Source organism: Macaca thibetana, chromosome 5, assembly GCF_024542745.1.
Source record: "Macaca thibetana thibetana isolate TM-01 chromosome 5, ASM2454274v1, whole genome shotgun sequence".
NCBI lineage: Eukaryota > Metazoa > Chordata > Mammalia > Primates > Cercopithecidae > Macaca > Macaca thibetana.
Genome location: NC_065582.1, coordinates 145,619,473 through 145,633,983, shown reverse-complemented (window position 1 = coordinate 145,633,983; position 14,511 = coordinate 145,619,473). Strand labels below are relative to the sequence as shown.

General features: G+C 40.3%; 1 protein-coding gene and 1 non-coding gene across 7 annotated transcripts in view; one reads left to right on the top strand and one right to left on the bottom strand.

Annotated features, from left to right (window-relative positions):
* The window catches only part of APBB2 (amyloid beta precursor protein binding family B member 2), a 410,008-nt gene that overhangs the window by 292,488 nt on the left and 103,009 nt on the right, over window positions 1-14,511 (bottom strand). The gene's annotated exons all lie outside the window — the stretch shown is intronic.
* On the top strand, window positions 10,723-10,829 carry LOC126955769 (U6 spliceosomal RNA). The gene has a single exon (XR_007726069.1). It is a non-coding gene; the product is annotated as a U6 spliceosomal RNA (small nuclear RNA).

Sequence of the window (14,511 nt, the reverse complement as noted above, 5' to 3'; positions counted from 1 at the left end):
ACTGCAGGATTCTGCATAATGTGGTTTTTAGGAACACATATATCATTTTATCAGAATTGACTGTATAATAACTAGTGTTCTATTTATCCAGAAGGGGTGAAATTGTGATTTTCATATTTTGTCATTATGTTTAAGAGGACAGCAACATACTGTAATGCAATTTAAAAAAGATTTTCCTTCACATTGTTTACAATTACCAACCATAGACACTTAAGGGTCAGCTTCAGTTAAGTGATAAATTTATTGATGTAAGGTTCCCTAATGGTGTTAAAGGAGATATTACAGGACCATTTTGGACAGATCAAGATGATGGTGTTATAAAGATAGATTCTTGCAGACAAGACAGCTTAACTGTAATTGCTGGAAAGGACAAACTGAATGGAATTACTTTTCATTCTTAAAAACCAATAAATTAAAAAGACTCTAAATTTTCTTTTAAAGAGTTCAAGATAGGCATAAAGATACATACAAGGAATTTTTCTATTATAAGTAATATTATTGCAAATAATTTTAAAACACAATACTCAACAACGGATAGTTTTCAAAAATCTGAAGAATATTTAATAAAAGGAGAAACTGCTCTTAAGCAGCATTGAGAAAGTAGATTATAGTGTAATATATTCATCATCATCCCAGTTTTGTTTATAAGTATCTATATCTAGAAAAAAGACAAGAAAGAAAAAACAATGCCAACATTTGAAAAGCTGCTAGTTACAAATCGCAGAATTACAACAGAGTAATTTTTACTTTCTTTATATTTTGCATTAGTGGAAACATCCTTTTTACCCCCACTTTAACATCACATGTGAATCCAGCCAATAGAATGAAGGCTAGCCGAAGAACAAAGAACATCAGGAGCCTCCTTGTCAATCACAAGTATTAACAGGTCCAGTCATGTGGCTGAACCTCTGAAAGTGTTTTCTATCTTATAATTCAAGAACAAATACAGTCCGTCTAAATGGGGATGTTTAAAGTTTATAAACCCGTTACAGAGGCCAAAATATAATTTGCTTTTACAGGCTAATACAGTCATGGATTTAGTAAAATCCAGTTGAAAGATTTTTAATTATATAATTGTATCTAAGCTGTCCTAATATCTGAAAGAAATTTCATTCTGAATAAAGAAATTGTATTCTGGATAAAGCTCCTTTCAAACAAGATCAAGATTAAAAAATACGAAGAAGGATGCATTTGGGCATGGGAATAAACTTCTAGTTTGAGGAGTTTTAAATAACAAGTAGGAAAAGACAGATTGATCTTTATAACCTCCAAAAGAATGTGGCTATATTAAAATTTTCCCAATAACAAAAGTTGACTTTAAAAACTTGCCAAGAACAGTGACTCTTTTAGTCATGAGTGTGCTTAGTTTAATCCCACACATTGACATCGCGTAAGAACTGAAGGTTGAGGATATACAGGAATCAAGGGCCAATTTGGGACAACTTGGCCACCACACGTGAGTTCACTCACCCACGCTTGGCTAGCAGTACATTTATTTTATTTTTAATCTATTTATTTTTGTTTTCTTTCCAACTATGATTTTATGTTCAGGGGCACATATGCAGGTTTGTTACCTGGATAAATTGTGCCTTGTGGGGGTTTGGTATGCAGAGTATTTTGTACCTAGGTAATGAGCATAGTACTCAATAGGTAGTTTTACAATCCTCACCCTCCTCCCATCTTTGGCCCTTCCACTCTCCTGCTTCAGATGGGTCCCAGTATCTATTATTTCCATCTTTGTGTCCATACATACTCAGTGTTTAGCTCCCACTTATAAGCGAGAATGTGTGGTATTTGGTTTTCTGTTCCTGTACTAATTCTCTTAGGATAATGGCCTCCAGCTCCATCCATGTTGCTGCAAAGGAAGTGATTTAGTTCTCTTTTATGGCTGCATAGTACTCTAGTGGGTATATGTAACACATTTTCTTTCTCCAATCCACTGTCAAGGGGCACCTGAGTTGCTTCCATGTCTTTGCTATTGTGAATACTGCACTAGCAGTACATTTAAGTGACGTGTCCCTTTTCACTTTCAGTTTAGCTTTCCTGGCATACCTGCACACCCAGTAACTACTTCATATAGGGCAGTTACTTTAATAAGACTCCCACTCTCAAGAATGTGCTGAGGATTGAAAGTCAGTGGTTGTATGTGTAGGAGTGGGTGGTAGTTTTGTTTCAGAAAATTATAAAGCAGTTAACATTCAGCATACATAGCCGAATAATAACCATATCCCTGATATACAATGCATAGATATAGTGAGTAGTCTGTTTTTGTTTTGTTTTGTTTTTTACTTCCAAAAATGCTGACACACATGAAAAACAAAAACAAACCCTTATGTTTTAAATGTGTTTTTGTATTTTTTAGCATTTTCATATAAGTTCTCTACCAAATTACTACATGTTTTGTTTCATTTTAGCTAATAGAAAAGGCAAAATAAACATTTTAATTATGCTATTATATTAAAAAAATCATGGAAGAAACACGGAGCTCCAGACAAATCAGTTTAAGGTTTAGAGACTCTTCAGAGACTCTATCATTATATCAAATGCACAATGACTGCTTTGGAAATTTTGAAATTCCTGGTTTTTGTGTCTCACAAGTTGCTGCCTAAAATGCTGCGCATATGCACCTTTAATAATTAACCAAATATTGGCCGGGTGTGGTGGCTCACGCCTATAATCCCAGCACTTTGGGAGGCCGAGGCGGGCGGATCACAAGGTCAGGAGATTGAGACCATCCTGGCTAACACGGTGAAACCCCGTCTCTACTAAAAATACAAAAAAATTAGCCAGGCGTGGTGGCGGGCACCTGTAGTCCCAGCTACTTGGGAGGCTGAGGCAGGAGAATGGTGTGAATCCGGGAGGTGGAGCTTGATAGCACCACTGCACTCTAGCCTGGCAACAGAGGAGACTCCGTCTCAAAAAAAAAAAAAAAAAAAAATTTAGCCAACTATTATAATCAACAAGCAAATTCAGAGACTGTGTCCAATTATGAGTATTCAAAATAAAAACTATGAATCTTGATTTTTCAAAGACATGCTGAAATATACATCCACATACACATACCTTACACTGACTCTGAAAATACAGAGCAGTTAGGAACTCTTGACATGGAAATTATACATCTTAAATTGCTTTAAGAATTGCATATGTATAGCTAAGGGGAATAAATTATCTTACCATTAATGGATATAAAAAAGGGTAACCAATTTTCAGATTCTATGTAGAAAACATACAGAAAGTACTTTCTCAGGCTCTCTAGTCACTTCTGGGGCAGAATTTCAATGGTATCTAAGCTAATCTTTGGCGCTATCTAATTTCCCTTTGTGCATTCCTCTTCAACCTCTAGCCCAATGCCCGAAGACCTTCATTTTGGAGGGCCTTCTCCCTTCATTGGTGAACATCTAAAACTCTTTTTTTTGTTGTTGTTGAGACAGAGTCTCGCTTTGTCGCCCAGACTGGAGTACATCTAAAACTCTTAATGCCACCATGGGAATAATCTTGGGAAATGGGTGGGGGAACTTAAATGATTAATGACTTTTAACTTTTTCTAGATTAGGTATATTTTTAAAGAATATCCCAAGTACCTAGATCTTGGTTTCTAAATACTTTTGCTCACTGGAGAAATAGCTGGGTCTGGGCAAAGAAAGTACAGCGTAAGTCCAGAACATCTTACCATGCCAAAAAGCAAAGGAGTGCTCAAATGCTAATGCAGACATGACAAAAGGACATAGGAGGGTGGGGCAGTTTGAACAAAAAAAGATGTTGGCCAGGCATGCCAGTTCATGCCTGTCATCTTAGCACTTTGGGAGGCCAAGGCGGGCAGATCACTTGAAGTCAGGTATTTGAGATCAGCCTGGCCAACATGGTGAAACCCCATCTCTACAAAAAAAATACGAAAATTAGCCAGGCATGGTGGCACGTGCCTGTAGTCCCAGCTACTTGAGAGGCTGAGATGGGAGAATCTCTTGAACCTGGGAGGTGGAGGTTACAGTGAGCTGAGATCACACCACTGTACTCCAGCCTGGGCAACAGAGTGAAACCCTTTCTCAAAAAAAAAAAAAAAAAAAGAATGATGTTGATGAACTATAACACATTGGATTAAAAAAGAAGTCACAAACCCACAAATATGCATTGAAAAAATAACAGGGGGAACTCTTCTTTATAAAGGATGCCAGCTAATAAATATCAAAGGAAGAGTAGAAGAAAATCCCACTTTGCAACTACCAATGCAATCACTGATTCAGTCAACAATCATTAATAGATGCTAAAACCATTCTAGAAAGGGTAGTTGTAGGACAGAACACTCACACACAGTCTCAGAATATCACCCCACAGATTACCCAAGAGAAAAGGCATCTTTAAAAATGAAGAGTTCTGGCCGACCAGCGCATCCAAGTGGTGCTTGGCATAATCAATTCCAGGACAATGGAATAGTAGGTATCGCCACAGTCACTATGTAGCATTTTTGTCAAACATGCTTAATCTGTATCTAATCATAAGGTAACAACCACACAAAACCAGATTGTGATACATTCTACAAAACAAAGGTATCTTTCAAGACACCAATGCCATGAACCACAAAAACAAAACAAGGTGACTATTTTAGATTAAAGGAAACTAAAGAGACAAAATGCAATGAATGACTCTGTCGATTAATCCTGGATGGGGCGGGGAGTATAAAAGACATTATTAGGATAACAGGTGAAACCTGAACATGTATTCAACTCTTATCTATATATCAGATAATATTTACTGGTGATCATCTTATTATAAGCTACGTGGGAAAATATCCTTGTACTTGAGAAATACATGTTGAAGTATTTAGGGATAAAGGGTCATAATCTCTACAAGTAACTCAGATGGTTCAGCAAACATGTTTTAAGTGTGTGTGTATAAAGAGACACAGACACAAAAAAACAGAAGAGATGGAGATAAGGCAGATTGGGCAAAATGTTAACATCTTATACAGCAGACTAGTCATAACCTATAAAAACCAGTAACCACAGTTACTTGTTGGCTATATCCACCCTGTATAAAGAGATCATAAAGGAGCTAACGGTTGAAAAACTGACACAAATAGGAATATAGTTCTCCAGTGTTAGAGCATTTAGTCCATTTCTCAAAAAAAAAAAAAATTCCAATTCTATTTCTTTTCTGAAGCAATTAATGGTTCTCAGTTGGGAGGAAGAACATTGAGAAGAAAAAAAAGAGACCTATGGAAGAGGATGACAGTGGGTAAAATTACACAGAAAAGTTCAGTTCTCCTCTACCCAGTCTGAAGAAGAGGTAGGTCTTCAAGATTTAAAACATTCTGCCTGTGTTTCCCGTCCTGGTGAGAAACCCTGTGCAGGTGTGGACTTTTCCAACAAGCCAGAAAGATTCCCTTTTCCAGATTTACACCGACCAAACACCCTGCCCAGAGAGGGCCAAGGACCTCATTCCTCACCCACCCCTGGCTGAACCTGCATCAAGGGCAGTGTCTGACACATGCATCCCAGGCCTACAGCCTTCAGCAGTCCCTGAAACCTGACATGTCTAAGACAGACATCACCCCAACAAACCCAACCCCTTGTTTCTCTTATCTCTTTTCTTGGTCTATCCAGTCTCAAAACTGCAGCTTCATATTTTGCTTCTCTTCCCACTGGCCCATTCTTCATACCTTCTCTGCCTCATCAGCATCCTCAAGGCCACACAGGCCACACGGGCTCGCACTCTCCAAGTCAAAACACTCTCTCTTTTCTGTTATTCCTCAATTTTCCATCTATGGTGTTCACTTGGCACTTTTTAAATATCTTTGCCACACAGCATTGATTCCACACCCACTGCAAGCCGGTGCTTTGCTACGTTATCTCACTTTAAAAAGCACTACAGGTCCCACACCATGGTTCTCGCTGTAATCCCAACACTCTAGGAGGCTGAGGTAGGGGGATCCTTTGAGGCCAGGAGTTCTAGGCTGCAATGGGCTACAATTGCACCACCGCACTCTGGCCTAGGAGACAGGGCAAGACCCTATCTCTCTACGTTTAAAAAAAAAGAAAAAAAATCACTATAATTTTTTTTTTAGATGGAGTCTTGCTCTGTCGCCAGGCTGGAGTGCAGTGGCACCCTCTCGGCTCACTGCAACCTCCACCTCCCAGGTTCAAGCAATTCTCCTGCCTCAGCCTCCCAAGTAGCTAGGACTACAGGGGTGTGCCACCACACCCAGCTAATTTTTGTTTTTTGTTTTGTTTTCTTTGTTTGTTTGTTTGTTTTGAGACGGAGTCTCGCTCTGCCACCCAGGCTGGAGTGCAGTGCGTGATCTTGGCTCACTGCAACCTCCCCCTCCTGGGTTCATGCCATTCTCCTGCCTCAGCCTCCTGAGTAGCTGGGATTACAGGCACCCACCACTACACTGGGCTAAGTTTTTGTATTTTTGGTAGAGACAGGGTTTCACCATGTTTGCCAGGATGGTCTCGATCTCCTGACCGCATGATCTCCCTGCCTCGGCCTCCCAAAGTGCTGGGACTACAGGAGTGAGCCACTGCACCCAACCAAGAAAACACTATGACTTTATGAAGATGTTTATATCATTTTATCCCTATTTTACAGAAGAATCTGATGTTCCAACGTGGAATAATTTGTCAAAGGTCACGGAGGTAAAAAACTAATGGTCAGACCCTTGTCTTCTGTTCTACTCTAATGCCAAGGTGCTTCGTATGATTTAGTTTTAAACACTGCCTCCTGTCCTTTAACCAAGCATAAGGTCCTTGAAGGATGAGACAAATTTTATCCATCTTTGTGCTCTCTCCAGGACCTGGCAATATTCATAACTTATGATGACTGATTTATCCATCAAGACTCCACCCAAAGACCACCTTTCTTTCTAACTTCCAGCCCCCATCCCTGCAGAAGCAACCACTCCCTCCTCCTCGGCCTCTGAGTGTTTCCACTGCAGCACATGCAAGCCTGAATGCAGGGCCCGTGGCTGCCACACATGTGCCTGGCACGCAGGAGGCACTCAGTTTTTACTGAATGAAATGATTGCGCATGGCACAGTCGGGTTTCTCAACAAGGCTGTCGTACCTTGTTAAAAAATTTGACCTCAGCTGGGTGCGGTGGCTCACGTTTATAATCCCAGCACTTTGGGAGGCCGAGGAGGGTGGATCACGAGGTCAGGAGTTCAAGACCAGCCTGGCCAACACAGTGAAACCCCGTGTCTATTAAAAATATAAAAATTAGCTGGGTGTGGTGGCGGGCACCTGTAATCCCAGCTACTTAGGAGGCTGAGGCAGGAGAATCGCTTGAGCCCGGGAGGCGGAGGTTGCAGTGAGCCGAGATCACACCACTACACTCCAGCCTGGGCATCAGGGTAAGATTTTGTCTCAAAAAAAAAAAAAAAGAAAAAGAAATTGACCTCATTTTTATCTTTATCATGTACTAACGAAAATTATTTTAGGCAAGACTGACAGAAAATGGAGAAGAGAATACAGGTCTGAGCCCCTTTGCACCCTCTCTACTTTGTGTTCTCTCTACATGCTGCCCTGGGTATAGTATGTTCTAGAGTAGCAGTCCCCAACCTTTTTGCACCAGGAACTGGTTTCGTGGAAGACAATTTTTCCCCAGTGGGGCGACGGGAGGTTGGAGGGGTTTGGGATGATTCAAACACATGACGTTTATTGTGAATTTTATTTCTATTATTACATTGTAATACATAATGAAATAACTATACAACTCACTGTAATGTAGAATCAGTGGGAACCCTGAGCTTGCTTTCCTGCAACTAGACAGTCCCATCTGGGGGTGGTGGGAGACAGTAACAGATCATCAGGCATTAGATTCTCATAAGGAGTGGGCAACCTAGATCCCTTGCATGCATGTGCAGGTCACTAAAGCGCTTGTGCTCCTATGAGAATCTAATGCTGCTGCTGATCTGACAGGAGGCAGAGCTCAGGCAGTAATGCAACAGATAAGGAGCAGCTGCAAATACAGATGAAGCTTTCCTTGCTCACCTGCCACTCACCTCCTGCTGTACAGCCCTGTTCCTAACAGACCACGGAACGCTACCACTCCAAAGTCTGGGGGTTGGGGACCCCATTTGTAGAACAGTGTTTCCAAATTTTAATGTATATGTAATAGCAATCAATACAAATTACGATTCAGTATGTCTGCAGCGGAGCCCAAGATTCTGCATTTCTAACAAGTCCCCAAGAGATAACAATGCTGCCGATCCACAGAACATTCTTTGGAGTAGCAAAAACTTCTAGACAGTTACAGTGAAACTATGCCCATTTAAAGAGTATATAACATGTAGACTGAAATGACTAGACATAATTTCACAGAATGTTAATGCTAGTTGTCTCCGGGTTTCTTCTTTCTGCTTTTCTATAATTTCCATGTATTGTATAATGTCTCTTGCTGATGGAAATAAAAATTTTAAATGCTCTCTCTATATATATACATGCACCAAAAAACTGTATATTTGGACATTTCCATTCTGCACAGCTCCATCTTTATTTAAGCAACAAATATACTTAAAAGGACTAGCCTTGGGATAGAACAGGTTGGTGAATTTAGCAATTCCTTATATTCTCATTTTAACATGCAAATTAACATGAAACAGCAATTACCCTTAACAAGCAGTCGCCATTACAAGTATTGTTTTTCTCAGGTTCCTTTCCCTTAAAAGAAAGAATCCATTCAGTTGGAATACAATAAAAGGCAAACCAAATTAAGGACAGATAGAAAAAAACAAGCAGGCACTACACTGGAGCTCTTCCAAGTGGGTCAACAGAACCACATGAAAGTTGAAACAGAGATGGAAATGCTTTTCTCACAGCAGAGGTGGAATGGGCTGAGTTCCACAACAAGGTGAAATGAAATAAATTAAAGCATCATACACTGTGCACCTGAAGGTGAGGTGGAAAAGAAATGATCCTTGGAGGAGCCCCACCTCCAAAACAGAACGAGGAAAGAACATTAGGAAAAGGCGATTAGAGGGCACAGATTTGCAAGAAAGCACTCCCAAAGCACCCGACCTCTCTTCAGTGGAGTTCCAATGAATACCAAGTTATATTCCCTGAGTTGTAGAAGATGTAGCCCCAGCTGGTGGGCATTTCACTCCCACTGCAATGCCTGCAGCAATTCCAGGCACTTGCTTGGCCACAGGTTTCCGGGATACAGGCAGGGCCAAAAAGAAGGTGCCCAACTATCCCATGGCCTATGCAGGGCACTCCTGGTTACAGAAGGCCTGGCAACGCCCTGCACGCTCTGCGTTCTACTCCCTTCCCGCTTCCAGGTAAGAGTTTCTCATTGCAGGATATGGGTTTTCATACTATGGTTCTCCCCACAATCCTATCTGATGTTTTTCCTTAAAGAAAAATTATGAAATTCTCTATGAAATTCCACCAAGGTTGGAACCTAGTGTTCAAAAAACCTCTAAATACAATGAAGTCAAAAATCACTTCCGTGGGTCTACACAGCATTATTAAGAAAGGGGTTCCAGGCCGGGCACAGTGGCTCACACCTGTAATCCTAGCACTTTGGGAGGCTGAAGTGGGTGGATCATGAGGTCAGGAGTTCGAGACCAGCCAGACCAACATGGTGAAACCCCATCTCTACCAAAAATACAAAAACTAGCCCAGTGTGGTGGCACACACCTATAATCCCAGCTACTCAGGAGGCGATGGCAGGAGAATTGCTTGAATCTGGGAGGTGGAGGTTGCAGTGAGCCGAGATTGCGCCACGGAACTCCAACCTGGGCAACAGAGTGAGACTCTGTCTCAGAAAAAAAAAAAAAAAAAAAAGAATGTGGTTTCATATCTGTGAAGTTTAGACATACTAGACATTCAGCTCAACAGAAAACAATGAGCCACTGTATCTCTATTGAATTCTGTGAGTCCAGGGCTGGGTTATTTATTCAAAGCAAGCAAGCATATGCTGAGTTTAAATATGTGATTACCTGAAATTGCAAAACTAGTATCAAACTCACCAACCTGGTGAGAGGAAAAAAAATCTGAATTTATTTGGACTTCCTTATGTTTACTTTGAAATTCAGTGTTGCTTCTATTTTTGAATTATTTTCACGTTAGATAGGGATATCTAAGTTGGGGGAAAGCTCCATAATCTTTTCAATGTTCCAAAGCCTAAAAGTCTCAATATCATAGTTGGAATTTTAGATTTAAAGAGATGTAAGAGGCATAACAATGCAATACCCAATGATGTCATCTGCAAGCAGAGACAATTTGACTAAATTGTCACCCCTATTCAACATAGTATTGAAAGTTCTGGCCAGGGCAATCAGGCAAGAGAAAGAAAAAAGGGTATTCAAATAAACAAAGAGGAAGTCAAATTGTCCGTTTGCAGATGACACGATTGTGTATTTAATACAATACACAGCCTTTTGCCTGGATTATGGTTTAAAATTCTGTTAAAACACTAAAGACCTGGGAAATGAATTTAGAAAGTTTGACTCTAGGCTGATATTAAGTAATATTTGGGGACTATTGTTAATTTTGTTTGGTATGATAATAGGTGTTGTACTTTTAAAAAGAAGCTTCCTTATTGTTTGGAGATGCATGCTAAAGTATTGAGGGTTAAAATGTCATGATAGGCCAGGTGTGGTGGCTCACACCTGTAATCCCAGTACTTTGGGAGGCCGAGGTGGGCGGATCTCCTGAGGTCAGGAGTTTGAGACCAGCCTGGCCAACATGGTGAACCCCGTCTCTACTAAAAATACAAAAATTAGTGCTTACTTCAGCAACACATATACTACAATTGGAATGACACAGAGAAGATTAGCATGGCCCCTGTGCAAGGATGAAACGCAAATTTGTGAAGCGTTCCGTACCTTTCTGATGAACATCAACGCAAAAATCCTCAATAAAATACTGGCAAACCCAATCTGGCAGCACATCAAAAAGCTTATCCACCACGATCAAATTGGCTTCATCCCTGAGAAGCAAGGCTGGTTCAACATACACAAATCAATAAACATAATCCATCACATAAATAGAACCAATGACAAAAACCACAGGATTATCTCAATAGATGCAGAAAAGGCCTTAGATAAAATTCAACACCACTTCATGCTAAAAACTCAATAAACTACATATTGATGGAACGTGTTTCAAAATAATAAGAGTTATTTATGACAAACCAAGAGCCAATATCATACTGAATGGGTAAAAGCTGGAAGCATTCCCTTTGAAAACTGGCACAAGACAAGGATGTCCTCTTTCATCACTCCTATTCAACATAGTATTGAAAGTTCTGGCCACGGCAATCAGGCAAGAAGAAGAAATAAAGGGTATTCAAATAAAAAGAGAGGAAGTCAAATGGTCTCTGTTTGCAGATGACATGATTGTGGATTTAGAAAACACCATCGTGACAGGAGAATGGCGTGCACACGGGAGGTAGAGCTTGCAGTGAGCCGAGACTGTGCTACTGCACTATAGCCTGGGCAACAGAGCAAGACTCCGTCTCAAAATAAATAAATAAATAAATAAATAAATAAATAAGAAAACCCCATTGTCTCAGCCCAAAATCTCCTTAAGCTGATAAGCAACTTCAGTAAAGTCTCAGGACACAAAATCAATGTGCAAAAATCACAAGCATTCCTTTACACCAACAACAGACAAAGAGAGAGCCAAATCATGAGTGAAATCCCATTCACAATTGCTACAAAGAGAATAAAATACCTAGGAATACAACTTACAAGGATGTGAAGGACGTCTTCAAGGAGAACTACAAACTACTGCTCAAGGAAATAAGAGAGGACACAAACAAATGGAAAAACATTCCATTCTCATGGATAGGAAGAATCAATATTGTGAAAATGGCCATACTGCCCAAAGTAATTTATAGATTCAATGCTATCCCCATCAAGCTACCATTGACTTTCTTCACAGAATTAGAAAATACTCCTTTAAATTTCATATGGAACCAAAAAAGAACCAGTATACCCAAGACAATACTAAGCAAAAAGAACAAAGCTGGAGGCATCATGCTACCTGACTTCACACTATACTACAAGGCTACAGTAACCAAAACAGCATGGTACTGGTACCTAAACATATATATAGACAAATGGAACAGAACAGAGGCATCAGAAGTAACACCACACATCTACAACCATCTGATCATTGACAAACCTGACGAAAACAAGCAATGGGGAAAGGATTCCCTATTTAATAAATGGTGTTGGGAAAACTGGCTAATATGCAGAAAACTGAAACTGGAACCCTTCCTTACACTTTACATAAAAATTAACTCATGATGGATTAAAGACTTAAACATAGACCTAAAATCATAAAAACCCTAGAAGAAAACCTAGGCAATAGCATTCAGGACATAGGCATGGGCAAGGACTTCATGACTAAAACACCAAAAGCAATGGCAACAAAAACCAAAATTGACAAACTGGATCTAATTAAAACTAAAGAGCTTCTGCACAGCAAGGGAAACTATCATCAGAGTGAACAGGTAACCTACAGAATGAGAGAAAATTTTTGCAATCTATCCATCTGACAAAGGGCTAATATCTAAAACCTACAAGGAGCTTAAACAAATTTACAAGAAAAGAACAAACAACCCCATTCAAAAGTGGGCAAAGGATATGAACAGACACTTCTCAAAAGAAGACATTTATGCAGCCAACAAAAATATGAAAAAATGCTCATCATCACTGGTCATTAGAGATATGCAAATCAAAACCACAATGAGATACCATCTCATACCAGTTAGAATGGCAATCATTACAAAGTCCGGAAACAACAGATGCTGGAGAGGATGTGGAGAAATAGGAACGCTTTTACACTGTTGGTGGGAGTGTAAATTAGTTCAACCATTGGGGAAGACAGTGTGGTGATTCCTCGAGGATCTAGAACCAGAAATACCATTTGACCCAGCAATCCCATTACTGAGTATATACCCAAAGGATTATAAATCATTCTACTATAAAGACACATGCACACGTATGTTTATTACAGCACTGTTCACAATAGCAAAGACTTGGAACCAATCTAAATGCCCATCAATGATAGACTGGATAAAGAAAATGGGCCACATATACACCATGGAATACTATGCAGACATAAAAAAGGATGAGTTCATGTCCTTTGCAGGAACACAGATGAAGCTGGAAACCATCATTCTTAGCAAACTGACACAGGAACAGAAAACCAAATACTGCATGTTATCACTCATGGGTGGGAGTTCAACACTGGGAACACATGGACACAGGGAGGGGAAGATCACACACTGGGGCCTGTTGGTGGGTGGGGGGCCAGGAGAGGGATAGTATTAGGAGAAATAACTAATATAGATGACGGGATGATGAGTGCAGCAAGCCAACACAGCAAGCGTATACCTATGTGGCAAACCTGCACGTTCTGCACATGTATCCCAGAACTTAAAGTATAATTTTAAAAAATACAAAAATGAGCTGGGCAAGGTGGCGGGTGCCTGTAAACCCTGCTACTCAGGAGGCTGAGGCAGGAGAATTGCTTGAACCTGGGAGGCAGAGATTGCAGTGACCCCAGATCGTGTCACTGCTTTCCAACCCGGGCGACAAGAGCAAAGCTCTGTCTCAAAAAAATGAAGTCATGCTAGCTACAATTAATTTTTAATGATATGGCAAAAAATAATATATGTTGATTTCTACACAGAAAGCAAATAAAGAATGTTAATAATTGTAGAAATAAGAGGGGGTTATATCGGTGTTCACTGTACTGTTCTTTTTTCTATACTTGAAAACTTTTGGAAAAGCTGAAATACATTATCGGTCAAAAGCATTTACGGCCTTATAGCTTTCTCGCTCTTGTCCTGTTGTCTTGCCAAATTAGATTATAGTCCACTTATACTGGGTGATTTTCTTTCCTACAAAAGGCATTCTCACACGTTCCCACCTCTGTAGCTTTGTGAGATATAGTCTCTCAACCTGGTGTTTTATTCTCTCATCACTGTCCCTCAGGTAAGAACAAACCCATTCTTTTGGGTCCATCACAGATGTTGCCTTCTCTAGGAAAGCTTTCCTAACCCCCACCCCAACTTGAGGCCATCCCCTCTTTTCTGACTCTCAGTGACACTCTGCAGCTCACATCACAGGTATCACATTCTATCCTGCATGGTCTCTAAGAAGACATTTACTGAGAGTTTCTCATGGGTGAGGCCAGAGTCTGGAAACTCTCATGTGTTCTTTCATTTAGTCCCTACCTCAATGAGGTAGAAATTATTATTATATATTATTAGTAGTATTATTATTTTGAGATGGAGTCTCATTCTGTCACCCAGGCTGGAGTGCAGTGGCACCATCTCAGCTCACTGCAACCTCCACCTCCCAGGTTCAAGCAATTCTCCTGCCTCAGCCTCTCGAATAGCTGGGATTACAGGTGCTCACCACCATGCCCAGCTAATATTTGTATTTTTAGTAGAGATGAGGTTTCACCATCTTGGCCAGGCTGGTTTTGAACTCCTGACCTCGTGATCCACCCGCCTCGGCCTCCCAAAGTGCTGGGATTACAGGTGTGAGGTACC